Here is a 21,955-nt window from a genome sequence, read left to right on the forward strand (position 1 = left end):
GCAGTTTTAGGAAAAATAAATTAAAGTAACAAATAATTAAAGAGCAGCAGTAAAATAACAATAGCGAGGCTATATACAGGAGGTACCGGTACAGAGTCAATGTGCAGGGGCAATGGTTAGTCGAGGTAATTGAGGTAATATGTACATGTAGGTAGAGTTATTAAAGTGATAATAAACATAGATAATAAACAGAGAGTAGGAGCAGTGTAAAATAGGGGGGGGACAATGCAAATAGTCTGGGTAGCAATTTGATGACATGTTCAGGAGTCTTATGGCTTGGGGGTAGAAGCTGTTTAGAAGTCTATTGGACCTAGGTACTGCTTGCCGTGCTTGTAGCAGAGAGAACAGTCTATGACTAGGGTGGCTCGAGTCTTTGATCATTTTTATGGCCTTCCTCTGACACCGCCTGGTATAGATGTCCTGGATGGCAGGAAGCTTGGCCCCAGTGATGTACTGGGCCGTACGCACTACCCTTTGTAGTGCCTTGCGATCGGAGTCTGAGCAGTTGCCATAATAGGCAGTGATGTAACCAGTCAGGCAGGATGCTCTCAATGGTGCAGCTGTAGAACCTTTTGAGGATCTGAAGTCCTCCAAACTTTCAGTGAGTCCACTTCCCCTCACTTTGTAGACGTCCCAGCTGTCCAACAAAGGGCCATCTTTAAGATAGATCCAGCTTGAAGACAGACCCAGTAGTGCTTTGATGACTGTGTTTCTAGAGAGAAAACTAAACCATGTTCTAACCTCAGTCCTGTTGTTCATCTGCCGGGGCCAATGTAGCTGGAAGCTAGGCATAAGGGACAGGGGAAGCTAGCTAGCTACATAATATAGCTTCCTAACCATACGTTTTGGTTAGGAAGAGCCCGGTAAAAGCACACTCTTTTCATCACTCCACAGACAGATGCTTGTTCCTAAATTGCGGTCATTACTTTGCATGTGAACGTCAGCAGATATTTCCAATTAAATGGCGATGCTGACAGAGTCAGTCAGGGATGAGAAACTTCAGGCTCCTTGGTGCTGGTATAATGACTCCTATCAGCTCTTTTTTATAGTGATATTGTGCATCACCAGTGAGGAATGTCTTTAAAAGAGGTATCATTCAATGCTAATACGATCATGCTGTCTCAATCAACCATACACAACATGTAAGAGAGTTATTTAACATACTCCATTTCAAACCCACATGTGCATAGAGTAATGTTAAATGTTTGCACAATGTCATAGTTTGTTTCCTCACTTGCATATGGAGTAGCATTCAAGCTTTCTAGCTTAATCACTCCAGCCGTTATTAGATGGATCTGAGTTCCACCATGGCTCACTATGGGGACAGACAAGAGGTCCTTGTCTTGCCTTTATTTGTCTTGTGTGCTGATCAAACGCAGTGTGGTTTGAAGTCCCTGTAGATGAGGTGTATTGGGACAACAGCTGTTGTCAGTCAGTACAGGAAAGTGTGTACAGAGGTGTGAGACACGCTAATGCGTGTCAAGGAAATCACAGATACACAAGAACACACACACGCACACAGACACACAAACATAAACACACACAAACACACACACACACGCTGGCCAATCCTCCATCCTGACAGCATCCTACGAGAAGTGTTCCTCTGGTGGGTCATATCTATGGTGGGGGAAGACTTTTGACATTCTATCCCTGTCTATTTGCTAATGATTTACTGTGGACTCGTGGCTATAAATAAACTAATGGTTTCATTGACCCTTAAACTACCAAACATTTCACAAGCAGAGTTCCCCAAAACGTTAAGTGTGAGAGAGAGAGAGAGAGAGAGAGAGAGAGAGAGAGAGAGAATAAGGAGTGCAGCCAGATCAATGAGTTAGCAGGCTTTTACAACCAGTTGGCTCTTTTTTGTTTGTGTAGATTGTCACGTGTGTTCCCTCTCCGGCCTCTAGGTCACCAGGCTGCTCGTTATGGCGCACACCTGTCACCATCGCTATGCGCACCTGCACGTCATCAGACTCACCTGGATTCCTTCACTTCCCTGATTATCTTACCTACATGTTTGTGTTTTTTATTTTGTATTATGCTGTGTTTGTTTATTAAAACACTCACTCCCTGAACTTGCTTCCTGACTCTCAGCGCACATCGTTACAGAATAACGCCTCACGTTGTTGTTTCGTTTTGGTGGGAATGACGTCGGGTCCGGGAGCCGCTACAGGCTCTCACGCCTCAGCCAGATCGCCAGGCTCCCCTGCCTCCGCCGGCTCGTCAGGCTCTCACGCCTCAGCCAGATCGCCAGGCTCCCCTGCCTCCGCCGGCTCGTCAGGCTCTCACGCCTCAGCCAGATCGCCAGGCTCCCCTGCCTCCGCCGGCTCGTCAGGCTTTCACGCCTCAGCCAGATCGCCAGGCTCCCCTGCCTCCGCCGGCTCGTCAAGCTTTCACGCCTCAGCCAGATCGCCAGGCTCCCCTGCCTCCGCCGGCTCATCAGGCTTTCACGCCTCAGCCAGATCGCCAGGCTCCCCTGCCTCCGCCGGCTCGTCAGGCTCTCACGCCTCAGCCAGATCGCCAGGCTCCCCTGCCTCCGCCGGCTCGTCAGGCTCTCACGCCTCAGCCAGATCGCCAGGCTCCCCTGCCTCCCCCGGCTCGTCAGGCTTTCACGCCTCAGCCAGATCGCCAGGCTCCCCTGCCTCCGCCGGCTCGTCAGGCTTTCACGTCTCAGCCAGATCGCCAGGCTCCCCTGCCTCCGCCGGCTCGTCAGGCTTTCACGCCTCAGCCAGATCGCCAGGCTCCCCTGCCTCCGCCGGCTCGTCAGGCTTTCACGCCTCAGCCAGATCGCCAGGCTCCCCTGCCTCCACCGGCTCGTCAGGATCTCAAGCCTCAGCCAGATCGCCAGGCTCCCCTGCCTCCGCCGGCTCGTCAGGCTTTCATGCCTCAGCCAGATCGCCAGGCTCCCCTGCCTCCGCCGGCTCGTCAGGATCTCATGCCTCAGCCGGATCGCCAGGCTCCCCTGCCTCAGCTAACTCGTCAGGCTCTCATGCCTCAACCAGGGTGACCTGTCCGCTCCTGAACCCCGGATCGTCCCTTTGGTTGGCATCCTGCGGCTGGAGCCAAATGCGACTTGGGGGTGGGGGTCCATCAAGTATGCTCTCTCTCCGGCGCTCTAGGTCGACATGCTCCCCCGTCTCAGCCGGACTGACAAGTTTTGCGCGCCTCAGTAGAGGTGACCGGTCCGTTCCTGATCCCTGGGATCGTCAGGTCGGAGTCCTGCGGCTGGGGCCGTGCGTCGGGGAGGGGGTACTGTCACGTGTGTTCCCTCTCCGACCTCTAGGTCACCAGACTGCTCGTTATGGCGCACACCTGTCACCATCGTTACGCACACCTAAGTCATCAGACTCACCTGGACTCCATCACCTCCCTGATTACCTTCCCTATATATGTCACTCCCTTTGGTTCCTTCCCCAGGCATTATTGTTTCTGTTCCAGTGTCATGTCTGTGCGTTGTTGGTGTTTCTTATTTCGTATTATGTTGTGTTTATTTTATAAAACACTCTCTTCCTGAACTTGCTTCCTGACTCTCAGGGCACATCGTTACATAATTGAAACCACTTGACAAACCAGGGTCCCCCCAATAGCAACATGGTGTATGTTGGAGCGCAGTCTTAACTCCCTAACCACATCGCTGCCCGTGGCTCTTCTCTTTCCTATCCGAGGGAAGCAGGAAGCACACCACATTATTACCGGAACTGTATAGTAATTATGGTCATTAATGTTTGTTTAGGCCTTGCAGCTGAGACGTTGACAATAAGGAACTTCTGAAGCTTATGCAAATGGTACAACAGTGAGCACTGGAAGACATACAGACGCTCTAAAAACAATCATGTGCCTTCAGCAATAAAAGATAAGCAGGCTGAGAGCTCGCCAGTCTGCTCCTGTTGAAGTGCTCAGTGAGATTTCACACACACACATACACATACACACACACACACACTGTCAATGTTCCAGAGTCTCCCTGGCCTAGCCGGAGGGAAAACATCCATCCAACAAGACAAACTGTACAGGAATTCCATTAGAATGGCACAGTTCCTCCAACTGATAGAACAACACACGCACACACACACACACACACACACACACACACACACACACACACACACACACACACACACACACACACACACACACACACACACACAGAGAGCCACCAGAGCCCCTGTGCTGCTGTACAGGGACACTGTCAATCAGAGAGCAAAGTTTGGTAGCTGGCCATGTCATTACGATTAAACAAACCTTATAGGCTGCCATAGAGAAGACATCAAGCAGCGCAGCCGTTAACTGCAATCAGTAGCAGGTGAGAACAGCAGACAGACTGTAGCTAGACATAGACAGAAAGTAGCTAGACAGAGACAGACTGTAGCTAGACAGACAGACAGACAGACAGACAGACAGACAGACAGACAGACAGACAGACAGACAGACAGACAGACAGACAGACAGACTATAGCTAGACATAGATAGACTGTAGCTAGACAGATACAGAAAGAATGTAGCTAGACATATACAGACTGCAGCTAGACATAGACAGACAGACTGTAGCTAGACAAAGACAAAAAGACTGTAGCTAGACAAAGACAGACAGAGAGAGACATAGAGAGACATACTGTAGCTAGACAGAGACAGATAGACTGTAGCTAGACATAGACATACAGTCTGTAGCTAGACATAGACAGACAGACTGTAGCTAGACATAGACAGACATAGACAGACAGAGAAAGACATACTGTAGCTAGACATAGACAGACATAGACAGACAGACTGTAGCTAGACATAGACAAATATAGACAGACATAGACAGACAGACAAACAGACTGTAGCTAGACATAGACAGACATAGACAGACAGAGACAGACAGACTGTAGCTAGACAGAGACAGACATAGACAGACAGAGACATACAGACTGTAGCTAGACAAAGACAGACAGAGAGAGACAGACTGTAGCTAGACAGAGACAGACAGACTGTAGCTAGACATAGACAGACAAACTGTAGCTAGACATAGACAGACAGAGACAGACAGACTGTAGCTAGACATAGACAGGTGGTAGGGCGGCAGGTAGCCTTGTGGTTAGAGCGTTGGACTAGTTACCGAAAGGTTGCAAGACCGAATCCCCGAGCTGACAAGGTGAAAATCTGTTTTTCTGCCTCTGAACAAGGCAGTTAACCTTGAAAATAAAATGTTGTTCTTAACTAACTTGCCTAGTTAAATACAGGTAAAATAAAACATGTAAAAAATAAAAGACAGAGAGACAGACTGTAGCTAGACATAGACAGACTGTAGCTAGACATAGACAGACTGTAGCTAGACAGAGAGAGACATAGAGAGACAGACTGTAGCTAGACATAGACAGACTGTAGCTAGACAGAGAGAGATATAGAGAGACAGACTGTAGCTAGACAGAGCCAGACAGAGGGAGACAAAGAGAGACAGACTGTAGCTAGACAGAGACAGACTGTAGCTAGACATAGGCAGCCACAGACAGACAGATAGAGACAGACAGACAGACTGTAACTAGAGAAACATTGCTTACAAACATGGAATGGATGGGATGTGCAAGAAGTGTGTTTGACTGGGTAGTACTGACTATAACTGGAATGTTGTATCCCTGTTTGTGGGCTGATCTCTACTCTCAAGTCATTTTTATCAATGCTTTCACATACATTTTTCTACATGCAAATAAACATTGTTCTTGCATAACACAAAAAAGAATACCCAACAGCTCTTGGAAGGGTTGTAAATGTGTAAGTCCGCACAGCCTCAGAAACCAAGGATGGGTCGCCATATTGTCAGCCCAGGCCACACCCAATCTTGGTTTCTAAGGACAAGCAGGGTCACCTGGGAGAGAACAAAGGGAAAAGTTACCCTTGTTTACCCTACCTGCTTCAACCATGCCCTACACCACCTCACCAAAACCTGGTTGACCCCTAGCCTCTACCCCCTTGGCACCAGATCTGAGAGGATTGGATAGGTGTATCCAAGAGGTAGGAGGAAAGGTGGAGCTATTCCTTCAAACTATCCAATCTTTTCAATGTAGTAGTAGGACCTCCCACCCCAATGCTGCCCACTACCTCAGCACATACCGCTCAACATACACTACCTCAACACATACCGATCAGCACACAATACCTCAACACATAGCGCTCAACACACACTACCTCAACACATACCACTCAACACACTCTACCTCAACACATACCGATCAGCACACACTACCTCAACACATACCGCTCAACACACACTACCTCAACACATACCACTCAACACATACTACCTCAACACATACCGATCAGCACACACTACCTCAACACATACCGCTCAACACATACCGATCAGCACACACTACCTCAACACATACCGATCAGCACACACTACCTCAACACATACCGCTCAACACACACTACCTCAACACATACCGATCAGCACACACTACCTCAACACACACTACCTCAACACATACCGCTCAACACACACTACCTCAACACATACCGATCAGCACACACTACCTCAACACATACCGCTCAACACATACCGATCAGCACACACTACCTCAACACATACCGCTCAACACACACTACCTCAACACATACCGATCAGCACACACTACCTCAACACATACCGCTCAACACACACTACCTCAACACATACCGATCAACACATACCGCTCAACACATACCGATCAGCACACACTACCTCAACACATACCGCTCAACATACACTACCTCAACACATACCGATCAGCACACACTACCTCAACACATACTGCTCAACACACACTACCTCAACACATACCGCTCAACACATACCGATCAGCACACACTACCTCAACACATACCGCTCAACACATACCGATCAGCACACACTACCTCAACACATACCGATCAACACACACTACCTCAACACATACCGCTCAACACACACTACCTCAACACATACCGATCAGCACACACTACCTCAACACATAGCGCTCAACACACACTACCTCAACACATACCACTCAACACACTCTACCTCAACACATACCGATCAGCACACACTACCTCAACACATACCGCTCAACACACACTACCTCAACACATACCACTCAACACACTCTACCTCAACACATACCGATCAGCACACACTACCTCAACACATACCGCTCAACACATACTACCTCAGCACATACCGCTCAACACATACTACCTCAACACATACCGATCAGCACACACTACCTCAACACATACCGCTCAACACATACCGATCAGCACACACTACCTCAACACATACCGATCAGCACACACTACCTCAACACATACCGCCCAACATAACACATACTGATCACACACACTACCTCAACACATACCGATCAGCATACACTCACTCACACCTCAACACATACCGATCAGCACACACTACCTCAACACATACCGCTCAGCACACACTACCTCAACCTCAACACATACCGCTCAACACACACTACCTCAACACATACCGATCAGCACACACTACCTCAACACATACCGCTCAACACATACCGATCAGCACACACTACCTCAACACATACCGCTCAACATACACTACCTCAACACATACCGCTCAACACACACTACCTCAACACATACCGATCAGCACACACTACCTCAACACATACCGCTCAACACACTACTCACCTCAACACATACCGATCAGCACAGCACACTACCTCAACACATACCGCTCAACATACACTACCTCAACACATACCGATCAGCACACACTACCTCAACACATACCGCTCAACACACACTACCTCAACACATACCGCTCTACCTCAACACATACACATACACATACCGATCAGCACACACTCACCTCAACACATACCGATCAGCACACACTACCTCAACACATACCGCTCAACACACACTACCTCAACACATACCGCTCAACACACACCGATCAGCACACACTACCTCAACACACCTACATACCGCTCAGCACACACCTCAACACATACCGATCAGCACACACCTCACATACCGCTCAACACATACCCTCAACACATACCGATCAGCACACACTACCTCAACACATACCGCTCAACTCACTACACAACACATACCGATCAACACACTACCTCAACACACTACCTCTCAACACATACCGATCAGCACACACTACCTCAACACATACCGCTCAGCACACACTACCTCAACACATACCGCTCAACACACACTACCTCAACACATACCGCTCAACACACACTACCTCAACACATACCGATCAGCACACACTACCTCAACACATACCGATCAACACACACTACAACTCAACACATACCTCAACACATACCGCAGCAACACACACTACCTCAACACATACCGATCAACACACACTCAACACATACCGATCAGCACACACTCAACACATACCGCTCAACACACTCAACACATACCACTAACCTCAACACATACCGATCAGCACACACTACCTCAACACATACCGCTCAACACATACCGACTCACACTCAACACATACCGATCAACACACACTCAACACACTCAGCACACACTACCTCAACACATACCGATCAGCACACACTACCTCAACACATACAACACATACCGATCAGCACACACTACCTCAACACATACCGCTCAACACACACTACCTCAACACATACCGCTCAACACATACCTCAACGATCAGCACACACTCAACACATACCGCTCAACACACTCAACACACACTACCTCAACACATACCGATCAGCACACACTACCTCAACACATACCGCTCAACACATCACTACCTCAACACATACACCGCCTCAACACATACCGAACACACACTACCTCAACACATACCGATCAACACACACTACCTCACATACCGCTCAACACACACTACCACAACACATACCGATCACACACACTACCTCAACACATACCGATCAGCACACACTACCTCAACACATACAACACATACCGATACCACACTACCTCAACACATCCGATCAGCACACACTACCTCAACACATACCGCTCAACACACACTACCTCAACACATACCACACACTACCTCAACACATACCGATCAGCACACACTACCTCAACACATACCGCTCAACATACACTACCTCAACACATACCGATCAGCACACACTACCTCAACACATACCGCTCAACACACACTACCTCAACACATACCACAGCAACACAACTCTACCTCAACACATACCAATCAGCACACACTACCTCAACACATACCGATCAGCACACACTACCTCAACACATACCGCTCAACACACACTACCTCAACACATACCGCTCAACACATACCGATCAGCACACACTACCTCAACACACACCGCTCAACACATACCGATCAGCACACACTACTCAACACATACCGATCAACACACTACCTCAACACATACCGCCTCAACACATCAGCACACACTACCTCAACACATACCGCTCAACACACACTACCTCAACACATACCGATCAACACACACTACCTCAACACATACCGCTCAACACACACTACCTCAACACATACCGCTCAACACATCAACACATACCGATCAGCACACACTACCTCAACACATACCGATCAGCACACACTACCTCAACACATACCGCTCAACACACACTACCTCAACACATACCGATCAGCACACACTACCTCAACACATACCGCTCAGCACACACTACCTACCTCAACACATACCGACCTCAACACATACCGATCAGCACACACTACCTCAACACATACCGCTCAACACACACTACCTCAACACATACCACTCAACACTCTACCTCAACACATACCGATCAGCACACACTACCTCAACACATACCGATCAGCACACACTACCTCAACACATACCGCTCAACACACACTACCTCAACACATACCGCTCAACACACACTACCTCAACACATACCGCTCAACACAACACTACCGATCAACACATACCGCTCAACACACACTACCTCAACACATACCGCTCAACACACACTACCTCAACACATACCGATCAGCACACACTACCTCAACACATACCGATCAGCACACGCTACCTCAACACATACCGATCAGCACACACTACCTCAACACATACCGCTCAACACACACTACCTCAACACATACCGATCAGCACACACACCTCAACACATACCTCAACACATACCGATCAGCACACACTACCTCAACACATACCTCAACATACACTCCTCAACACATACCGCTCAGCACACACTACCTCAACACATACCGCTCAACACACACTACCTCAACACATACCACTCAACACACTCTACCTCAACACATACCGATCAGCACACACTACCTCAACACATACCGATCAGCACACACTACCTCAACACACACTACCGCACATACCGCTCAACACATACATCAGCACACACTACCTCAACACATACCGCTCAACACATACCGATCAGCACACTACCTCAACACATACCTCAACACATACCGATCAGCACACACTACCTCAACACATCCGCTCAACACACACTACCTCAACACATACCGATCAACACACACTACCTCAACACATACCGCTCAACACACACTACCTCAACACATACCGATCAGCACACACTACCTCAACACACCGCTCAACACACTACCTCAACACATACCGACAGCACACACTACCTCAACACATACCGCTCAACATACACTACCTCAACACATACCGATCAGCACACACTACCTCAACACATACCGCTCAACACACACTACCTCAACACATACCATCAGCACACACTACCTCAACACATACCGATCAAACACATACCGCACACACTACCTCAACACATACCGCTCAACACACACTACCTCAACACATACCGATCAGCACACACTACCTCAACACATCAGCCACACTACCTCAACACATACCGCACACACTACCTCAACACATACCGATCAGCACACACTACCTCAACACATACCGCTCAACACATACCGATCAGCACACACTACCTCAACACATACCGCTCAACATACACTACCTCAACACATACCGATCAGCACACACTACCTCAACACATACCGCTCAACACATACCGATCAGCACACACTACCTCAACACATACCGCTCAACACACACTACCTCAACACATACCACTCAACACACTCTACCTCAACACATACCGATCAGCACACACTACCTCAACACATACCGATCAGCACACACTACCTCAACACATACCGCTCAACACACACTACCTCAACACATACCGCTCAACACATACCGATCAGCACACACTACCTCAACACATACCGCTCAACACATACCGATCAGCACACACTACCTCAACACATACCGCTCAACACATACCGATCAGCACACACTACCTCAACACATACCGCTCAACACACACTACCTCAACACATACCGATCAACACACACTACCTCAACACATACCGCTCAACACACACTACCTCAACACATACCGATCAGCACACACTACCTCAACACATACCGCTCAACACACACTACCTCAACACATACCGCTCAACACATACTACCTCAACACATACCGCTCAACACATACTACCTCAACACATACCGATCAGCACACACTACCTCAACACATACCGATCAACACACACTATCTCAACAAATATCGCTCAACACACACTACCTCAACACATACCGCTCAACACACACTACCTCAACACATACCGCTCAACACACACTACCTCAACACATACCGCTCAACACACTCTACCTCAACACATACCGATCAGCACATACTACCTCAACACATACCGCTCAGCACACACTACCTCAACACATCCCGCTCAACACACACTACCTCAACACATACCGATCAACACACACTACCTCAACACATACCGCTCAACACATACTACCTCAACACATACCACTCAACACACAGTACCTCAACACATACCGCTCACTTCAACACACACTGCTCAGCACATACCGCTCAACACATACCGCTCAACACACACTACCTCAACACATACCGATCAACACACACTACCTCAACACATACCGCTCAACACACACTACCTCAACACATACCGATCAGCACACACTACCTCAACACATACCGATCAGCACACACTACCTCAACACATACCGCTCAACACACACTACCTCAACACATACCGATCAGCACACACTACCTCAACACATACCGCTCAACACATACCGATCAGCACACACTACCTCAACACATACCGCTCAACATACACTACCTCAACACATACCGATCAGCACACACTACCTCAACACATACCGCTCAACACACACTACCTCAACACATACCACTCAACACACTCTACCTCAACACATACCGATCAGCACACACTACCTCAACACATACCGATCAGCACACACTACCTCAACACATACCGCTCAACACACACTACCTCAACACATACCGCTCAACACATACCGATCAGCACACACTACCTCAACACATACCGCTCAACACATACCGATCAGCACACACTACCTCAACACATACCGCTCAACACATACCGATCAGCACACACTACCTCAACACATACCGCTCAACACACACTACCTCAACACATACCGATCAACACACACTACCTCAACACATACCGCTCAACACACACTACCTCAACACATACCGATCAGCACACACTACCTCAACACATACCGCTCAACACACACTACCTCAACACATACCGCTCAACACATACTACCTCAACACATACCGCTCAACACATACTACCTCAACACATACCGATCAGCACACACTACCTCAACACATACCGATCAACACACACTATCTCAACAAATATCGCTCAACACACACTACCTCAACACATACCGCTCAACACACACTACCTCAACACATACCGCTCAACACACACTACCTCAACACATACCGCTCAACACACACTACCTCAAAACATACCGCTCAACACATACTACCTCAGCACATACCGCTCAACACATACTACCTCAACACTTCCCGCTCAACACACACTACCTCAACACATACCGCTCAACACACACTACCTCAACACATACCGCTCAACACATACTACCTCAACACATACCACTCAACACACAGTACCTCAACACATACCGCTCACTTCAACACACACTGCTCAGCACATACCGCTCAACACATACCGCTCAACACACACTACCTCAACACATACCGCTCAACATACACTACCTCAACACATACCGCTCAGCACATACCGCTCAACATACACTACCTCAACACATACCGCTCAACACACACTGCTCAGCACATACCGCTCAACACACTCTACCTCAACACATACCGTTCAACATACACTACCTCAACACATACCGCTCAACACACACTACCTCTACACACACTACCTCAACACACACTGCTCAACTCAACGTTATGTGAGGAGCCCTGCCGCCCAGTGCCCCGCCCAGCTTCCCTGCTCTTTTCATTAACTGATTGGGAGGTCACATCAGCCCCTGACCCTGTGACCCCATCCTCCAGAGATGCCCACTTTGTTCCCATTGGGACTGCAGACACTAATGAGCTCTCAATAACAGGTCCCCATCGTTAATCATTATTCTCCAAGAGTCAGGAGCAGGAATAATCTAGTTGGCAGATGTCTTACACGCTCAATTAGCATGTGCTGCTGCTGGGAGAGAGGAGAGGATTATAAGAGAGGACAGTGGTGGTAGGCAAGAAGTCATGAAGTTATCCCTTGTCTCAAGCAGGAAGTGGTGACTAGTAATAGCAGAGACGGAAGAGGAAGCGAGACACCCAATTAGCAGTTTTTTTCTGGTTCAATAGAAGTCAATGAACTAAGTAGACCAGACCTAGCTGCTATTGTTGCATTGGTGTCTATGGGAGACACACCCAGTTAGTAGTAGCCCGGAACTGACATTTTTTTTCCAATGGTAAACGGCCTGAGTGAACTATCTTCATTTACTGAGTGAACCATCTTCATTCATCCAACATCTTTGGTAATAGCCAACAGGCATGTGTTGATGGACTATCTGCATTGACCCGTTTTGCACTAACTATTTTGACTCATCACATACGTATGCTGCTTTTACTGTTTATTATCTATTCTATTGCCAAGTCACTTTATCCCTACCTATATGTACATACACTATATTTACAAAAGTACATGGACATCCCTTCAAATTAGTGGATTCGGCTATTTCAGCAACACCGTTGCTGACAGATGTATACAATCGAGCACACAGCCATGCAATCTCCATAGACAAGCATTGGCAGTAGAATGGCCTTACTGAAGAGCTCAGTGACTTTCAACGTGGTACCGTCATAGGATGCCACTTTTCCAACATGTCTGTCAAATTTCTGCCCTGGCCAATTGTAAGTGCTGTTATTGTGAAGTGGAAACATCTAGGAACAACATCTGCTCAGCCACCAAGCAGTAGGCCACACAAGCTCACAAGTGCATAGCACGTAAAAATCGTCAGTCCTCGGTTACAACACTCATACAGAAATGGTTTGTCGAGATCGTTCTGGAAGAACTTGACTGGCCTGCACACAACCCCATCGAACACCTTTAGGATGAATTGGAACGCCAGCTAGGGTTAATCGTCCAACATCAGTGCCCGACCTCACCAATGCTCTTGTGCCTGAATGGAAGCAAGTCCCTGTAGAAATGTTCCAACATCTAGAGGCAAGAGTTCCCAGAAGAGTGGAGGCTGCTGTGGCAGCAAAGTTGGGACCAACTCCATATTAATGCCCATGATATTGGAATGAGATGTTCGTCGAGCAGGTGTCCACATACTTTTGGTCATGTAGTGTATCTACCTCAATTACCTCGTACCCCTGCACATCAGTACTGGTACCCCGTGTATATAGCCAAGTTATTATTACTCATTGTGTATTTATTCCCCGTGGAATTTTTCTATTATTTCTCACTGCATTGTTGTTAACGAAGCATAACAACAAATACAATCTGATTTCATTTTATTTCATTTGGACGGTTAGCATTTCCCTTGCAGAAGACGATGAGGACCCAATAACGACCCAAATAATGACGCTCCAAATAATGACGCTAGCAAGCCGTTGCATATCAACAGTTGCAGCTGACAGATTCGTGATAGTTTGAGCATCTATAGATCAATTTGAAGAATACAAAGAAGTGTGCAGGCAAAACTGTCTGTCTATGTAGCTATTGTAAGTGTGGTGACGAGTGGCTTTTATTTAAGTCTACCTCAGATAATTACTGTACTATCAGTCTGATTCCTCTGGACCAGAAAGTGAGTTTTTGAAAGAGATCAGTAAAACAAGCAGCTGTTAGTTTAAGTCCAATATCAACACGTTGGTTAATGTAATCAGGGCTATGTGCCGCGAGGCCTTGTAATGCATGGTATCATATTCAAATAGAGTTGGACTGAATGGTACTCAGGGGGGGGTGAACTCTTAAAAAAACACCCATATTAAGTGTTAAGAAAAAAACGTTCCCATTCATAATTTGTACTATGAATGACTCCATAGAGTGCATGTGAAACTATTTGCTTTGAGGCAGTCTATTAGTGTGGTGAAGAATTTGGATCTGAATGAGCTGATCCAAGACCACACAAGCAAACAGTTGGTAGCTGTTCAGTTCAAATATGGCTGAATAAGATACTGTTTATGCAAGACGGATGTCAAGGTAAAAGGCGTCAATCAAAGACACAATGAGTGAAAAGTTGATAATTACAATGATAGCTGAGGATATGTTAAAGTGAGGTGTACGGTGTGAAGTTTTAGCGTATAAGGCATGAAGTGTTGCATTATTACATGTATGAGGCAGAGTGTCATGAGTCAAGTTAATATCCAGTTGGGTTGTTTCATATAATACTGATAATATGACCATGATACAGGTCCTACATCTGGGTCCTTGAACTTGACCGATATAAATGAAGCCTTTATGGGACATAAAGCATAGTTATACTTGACATTTCCAGTCGGCTGACGAGATGGCGTAGTCACAGTGGGTGGCCAGTGGAAGCCATGATGCAACAGCAGGCTGCACTGCATCATGGAGCTTGGTGTCACATCAGTACCTGTATCCCCTGACAACGGCCATCTGTTTTCCCCTAAGGGTCGGACCAGACCAGGTAGTCATATGACATCAGATTGTGGAGGGTTTTACTTACAGATGCCGTGTGGCCTGGGTTGGTGCCAGAGGGCAACGTTAAGGCAACATAAGGGAAATATTCCTTTTGGCACTCAGCTCATCCTTTCTGCCCAGCCTAATTTGCTACTCCTTTGTCAACACTATACAGGTGACACACTCCCTCTGAAGCCCCCTTAGACCATGCCGAGGTCATACTGTGTGTGTGTGTGTGTGTGTGTGTACGCGCAGCGGTCTAAAGCACTGCATCTCAGTGCAAGAGGCGTCACTATAGTACCTGGTTTGAATCCAGGCTGTATCACATCCGGCCATGATTGGGAGTCCCATAGGGAGGTGCACAATTGGCCCAGTGTCGTCTTGGTTTGGCCGGAGTAAGCCATCATTGTAAATAAAAATGTGTTCTTAACTGACTTGCCTAGTTAAATATATATATATATATTTTTTTTAACTATACAGTACATCCAGGGTCTAGGGGACGAACAGATCTGAATGCCATAACACATACCAAACACTCTTCAGTCCAGCTTGAAATATAACAACATCCCATTTATCATTCTTGACATCCACCAGCCATAAAGCTGGTGGGCCTAGAATAACCTCTCTCCCTGAACCCCTCAACTCTCCTGGGTCTCTTACACTTGGGAGTCCTTCCTCTACATTAACCTTGACCTCTCCTCCCAGCTCACTGTCCACCTCCCTGACCTCCACTGGACTGGGTTGATCCACGGGTTTACAAAACCCACGGGCCAGCCAGTTGCCCATCCGTGCTCTGAATCATTAATCAGCCACTAACTGAAGAACGGACTGACAGACCCATACTGGTTGGGGCCATTTGAGGAGGTGATGGGGTTTCTAGAACAGTTCTGGAGACTGTTAAAGAAACACACAAGACTGTCTCCCTGATGCAAGAGCTGTTTCTAACTACAGTATGAGCCTGGCTGTAGCCACAGTGTCTTCTGACAGATTGCAATGGTAACACAAACTATCTCCTCTCTCTCATGTCCCTTAGGATAATGGGTTAAGATAGCCATACCTCGGGGACACCATTATACAATTTGGATGTGCTTGTGCTTTCATGTCGGTGGAACAAGTCCATGTATAAATCTGTAATAAATGGAAAGTGTTTATCCCCTGACAGTGCTCTGACAAATGGTGATTACAGCTTCGCATCAGGTCCTGGAACAGAACAGACAGCCGGTGGAACAACACTCTGGTGCTCTGATGGTCTTACATAGACCACAGGCCCTCTGAGAGCTCCCTCCTGCTAATCTCATTAAGTGTTATTGACATTGCTGGCCCGGTGCTCCCCCCTCCACCCAGGAACATCTCTCTTCCTTCCCCCAGAAGACTGACCTGTTTGAAGTGCAACAGCACCAGATACAGTGTAAATCAGGTCCTGTATGTCTCTCTTCACGCAGTGGACCACTGGTGTGCAGCTCTACGGAAACCTGTAGGTCTCAAAACTCGGAGGACAGAACCGATACCCATACTTTCATTTATTATTCAACTCAATAGCTGGAATTTGAACCTCAGAGAGCAATGAATTGGATTTTCTGCACACTGTATGTCTTGAGTTCCCACATTTCTTTTGTAACAGTTTGCTGGACATCCAGTACCTGTCAAAAGTTTGGACACACCTACTCATTCCAGAGTTTTTCTTAATTTTTTCTATTTTCTGCATTGTAGAATAATAGTGAAGACATCAAAACTATGAAATAACACATATGGAATCATGTATTAATCAAAAAAGTGTTAAACAAATGTAAATATATTTATTCTTCAAAGTAGCCACCCTTTGCCTTGATGTCAACTTTGCACACTCTTGGCATTCTCTCAACCAGCTTCATGAGGAATGCTTTTCCAAAAGTCTTGAAGGTGTTCCCACATATGCTGAGCACTTGTTGGCTGCTTTTCCATTACTCTGTGGTCCAACTCATCCCAAACCATCTCAATGGGGTTTAGGTCGGGTTATTGTGGAGGCCAGGTCATCTGATGCATCACTCCATCACTCTCCTTCTTGGTCAAATAACCCTTACAGACACAAATATTGGTTACTACATGATTACATATGTGTTATTTCATCGTTTTGATGTATTCACTATTATTCTACAATGTAGAAAATAGTAAAAAATAAAGAAAAACCCATGAATGAGTAGGTGTTTCCACCTGGTACTGTATGTAGTCTGGAGACTGCAGGGGAAAATATTGACCAGTTGTCATGGCGATATCTGATTTCTAACATATCCTATAGATACATACTTTTTCTAGAGAGAGTAGAAAAGGAAATACCAAGTGAAATAAGAAGTATTCTGAAATGATTAGGCCAAGGCGTCGTTATTTCCCCAGAGAACTACTCATCAAAAACAAACCCCATTTCGACAGATTGTTTGTACCATTGCAATGATAAAATATGAAAGACACAAGCATAGCAATCTGATATTTCATAACTCAAACATCCGCTTGGTAAACAAGAATCGCAGACTGAATTTGGTCAGACAGAGACAGTAGCTATGTTTCCATTAACTTGTCCAATGAATTTTTTGTCGACATTTAGAAAGTTTGCATATAGAAAATAGATGTAACAATTTCCTGCTAGGGTACCATTTAACTATCTGGTGTCGTTAAAAACAGCTAGACGTAATGACGTCACACCTAAAAATATCTACTTTTTCACAAAAACCTACAGTGTCTATTAAAATGTAGTGGTTGAAGTGTTTCCATTACCCATTTAGGCAAATTTGACACATTCTAATAATTCTCATGTGCAAGCGTATCACCACGGTCTGTGCCATGGTGAACCTTGCACTCCTGTAGATCTGAAATAATTGGATGGTGAAACTTGTCAGCCAACCAGAAAAGCAAGGCGAAGCAATTCAGGCATTCTTGAAAGTCCCTGCAAAGAAACATTATTTGTTTTGCTTAAATAAATATACTTTGCAAGCCGTAATCATTTAGAATTAAATGTGGAATATAGCTTATAGTTACGTGACAACATCACGTACCTTCAAAAGTATTCGTCAACAGGGTTGGGTAGGTTACTTTCTAAATGTAATCCGCTACAGTTACTAGTTACCTGTCCAAAATTGTCATCGGTAACGTAACTTTTGGTTTACCTAAACTCCGTGACATAATCGAATTACATTCAGTTACTTTTAGATCACTTTCCCCTTAAGAGGCATTATGTTACCATTTGAACAACATCTATTGCAGGACAAATCAACGTTAAAGTTTACATAGCTGGCAATATGGATGTTACATTTTACTTCATGGGTTGGTTATGTAGGTGTTACGGTAAATGAGTGAAGAGGTGTGGAGTCAGGCGCAGAGAGCAAAAGATGTGGGAAAAAACAACACGCTTTAATGTCCCGGAAACATAACATGTACAAAAGTGGAAACACAAATGAACAGAAATATAAACGGACAGCGTGAAACCCAAATGCCAACAAAAATACACTCAAACAACAAAACAGACTAACAAGCCCGCACGAAACAGAAGCGGGCTGAACAGACTATATATAACCCTACCTAACAACCAAACAAGAAACAGGTGCTACCAATTAGACAGAACTAAAGGAACACAGAACAACGGATCGGCGATAGCTAGTAGACCGGCGACGACGACCGCCGAGCGCCACCCGAACAAGAAGGGGAGTCACCTTCGGTAATATTCGTGACAGTAGGATTCTTCTAACCCATCGCTTTCAACTACATATAATAATACGATTATATCTTTACATTAATATATATAAGTCCAAAATGGATGTAGCAACTACAAATTGCCCCTTTAAGTTTTAATCAGCATGAATTAGATTGAGCAATAAAAGCCCCACTTTTATTCCACAGGCTGGGATCCGCACTGTGCAGCTGTTGCAAGAGCATATTTTTCACTGGCTGTCCACTGGTTCCAAAAACAATGATTGAAAGGCAGCTTAAACTTCTTTAATTCAACCATTATTGGGTTCAAATACACATTTAGATTTGTGAACAGCCGTCCACTACAACCACAATCCATAAGGAGCAAATATCTAAATGAGAGAGCAGCAGTGTGATTCACATCAATGCGCTGTGTAGATATCAATAATAAGTGATATTCGTATCGCCATAGACTACACCACTGCTGTCATCCTTACCGCCAAGTGTTTATTCAAGTTGGATAATCTTAGGATGCCGACAGCAGTCGCACCATTGGAAGACAAAGCTTGGACTGTAGCCTACAAAAGCCTATTCCTGCTCTTTTCCTGCGATCCATCAAACACATTTGGTCTCTGACTTGTGGTCAGTCTCTGTCAAGGGTGTGTACGGGAGGCGAAGTCAGGTGCAGGAGAGCAGAGTGTAGTGAACAGGTGCACTTTAATTCCGTTCCACAAAATACAGCACATAAAAATAATCACGTGCCAAAAACACGGAACATGGCAAAAGTCAAGCGCCCGACAATAATCCACATCACAAACAAACAATTACACACAAACACATGCAGGGGAAACAGAGGACTAAATGCCTGCAGTAATTATGAAATGAAAACCAGGTGTGTAATGGAACAAGACAAAACCAATGGAATATGAGAAATGGAGCGGCGGTGGCTAGAAAGCCGGTGATGTCGATCGCCGAACGCCGCTGAACAAGGAGAGGAGCCTTTTTTCAATGCTGATTTGAATGTCATTGAGAAAACAGAGAAGTGTCAAATATTTTTTTTTGAAACATCCTTTCTGAATTTAAAAGTAATCTGTAATCCTATTACAATATTTTTTGCTTGTAACGTAATGGATTACTACAGTTACCGGTTTTTGCAATCCCTTACATGTAACGGATTACATGTAATCGGTTACTCCCCAACCCTGTTCGTCAATCATAATTTATTCGAAAAACAGTTTCCATCAACATTACAGTTTCCATCAACATTACAGTTTCCATCAACATTTGTCACAATAAAGAAAGCTTAAACAAAAGAAAAATCCACCCCTGTCAAACAAATACAAATGTTGTCGATCTTTCTCAAATGGCTCCTATACTTGCCATTTCCATTACACATGTCGCAAATATTTTTTCCCAACATTGCTTTTGTCAAATACACCTAGGTCAATGAAAACCTACTTCCAATATCATTGTAGTCCACCAACTACTAAATTCATATACAGAAATTCTGACTTCTTTCTTGTTTATTTTTTTCTTCTCTTGTGGTCTCAATAGATCTCATTTTTCCACCAATCCTGCCATCAGTGTCAATGTAAAGATTTTGAAATAAAAACAAGCCCACATGTATATAGAAATGATAATAAAACTCAATGAACTTTCACTACACTGGAACTTACAATGACTTAGTGATCCTTTCCCTCTGGAAGTCACTTAAAGCTCAGTTTCAGCTCCATATGTTCGGAGTGACCCTCATTCCATCCACCCCTTCCCTTCCACCCCTCCATCAGTCTGTCATATAGTCTTGTTAGGAGGGCTAGACCCCACCTCCAACTCTATGAAATGAAGGAGGATTGTAGAGTTATTTTTACTGAGTCCAATGTATTGGATCTAGATATTCTAATTTCTGCTATCAATATTAACAGTTTTTTTTTTAACTATATGAAGCCAGAAAGTCACATTAATTTCTCGCTGTTGTGATTTGAATTAGCGTCACTCGTGGGCGAGGCCACACAGTGCATTACTCAACACTCTCACTGAGCTCCCGAATGACTGAACGGGCACATCATGTCTTGTTAGGCATGGCACAACGACCTAATTAACGAGGCCATAGGTCAAAGTGCAATGTTAAAATATTCTAGGATGTGCAGAGGAGCTTTTCAAGAGCCTGCCAGCATGGGGAAATGCCCTGAGAGCTCCAACAACATCTCC

General features: G+C 45.6%; 1 protein-coding gene across 3 annotated transcripts in view; it reads right to left on the minus strand.

Moving 5' to 3' along the window:
• The window catches only part of LOC115136897 (multiple epidermal growth factor-like domains protein 6), a 92,337-nt gene that overhangs the window by 50,457 nt on the left and 19,925 nt on the right, over window positions 1-21,955 (minus strand). The window lies entirely within an intron of this gene.

This window comes from Oncorhynchus nerka, linkage group LG11 (genome assembly GCF_034236695.1).
Source record: "Oncorhynchus nerka isolate Pitt River linkage group LG11, Oner_Uvic_2.0, whole genome shotgun sequence".
Classification (NCBI taxonomy): Eukaryota; Metazoa; Chordata; class Actinopteri; order Salmoniformes; family Salmonidae; genus Oncorhynchus; species Oncorhynchus nerka.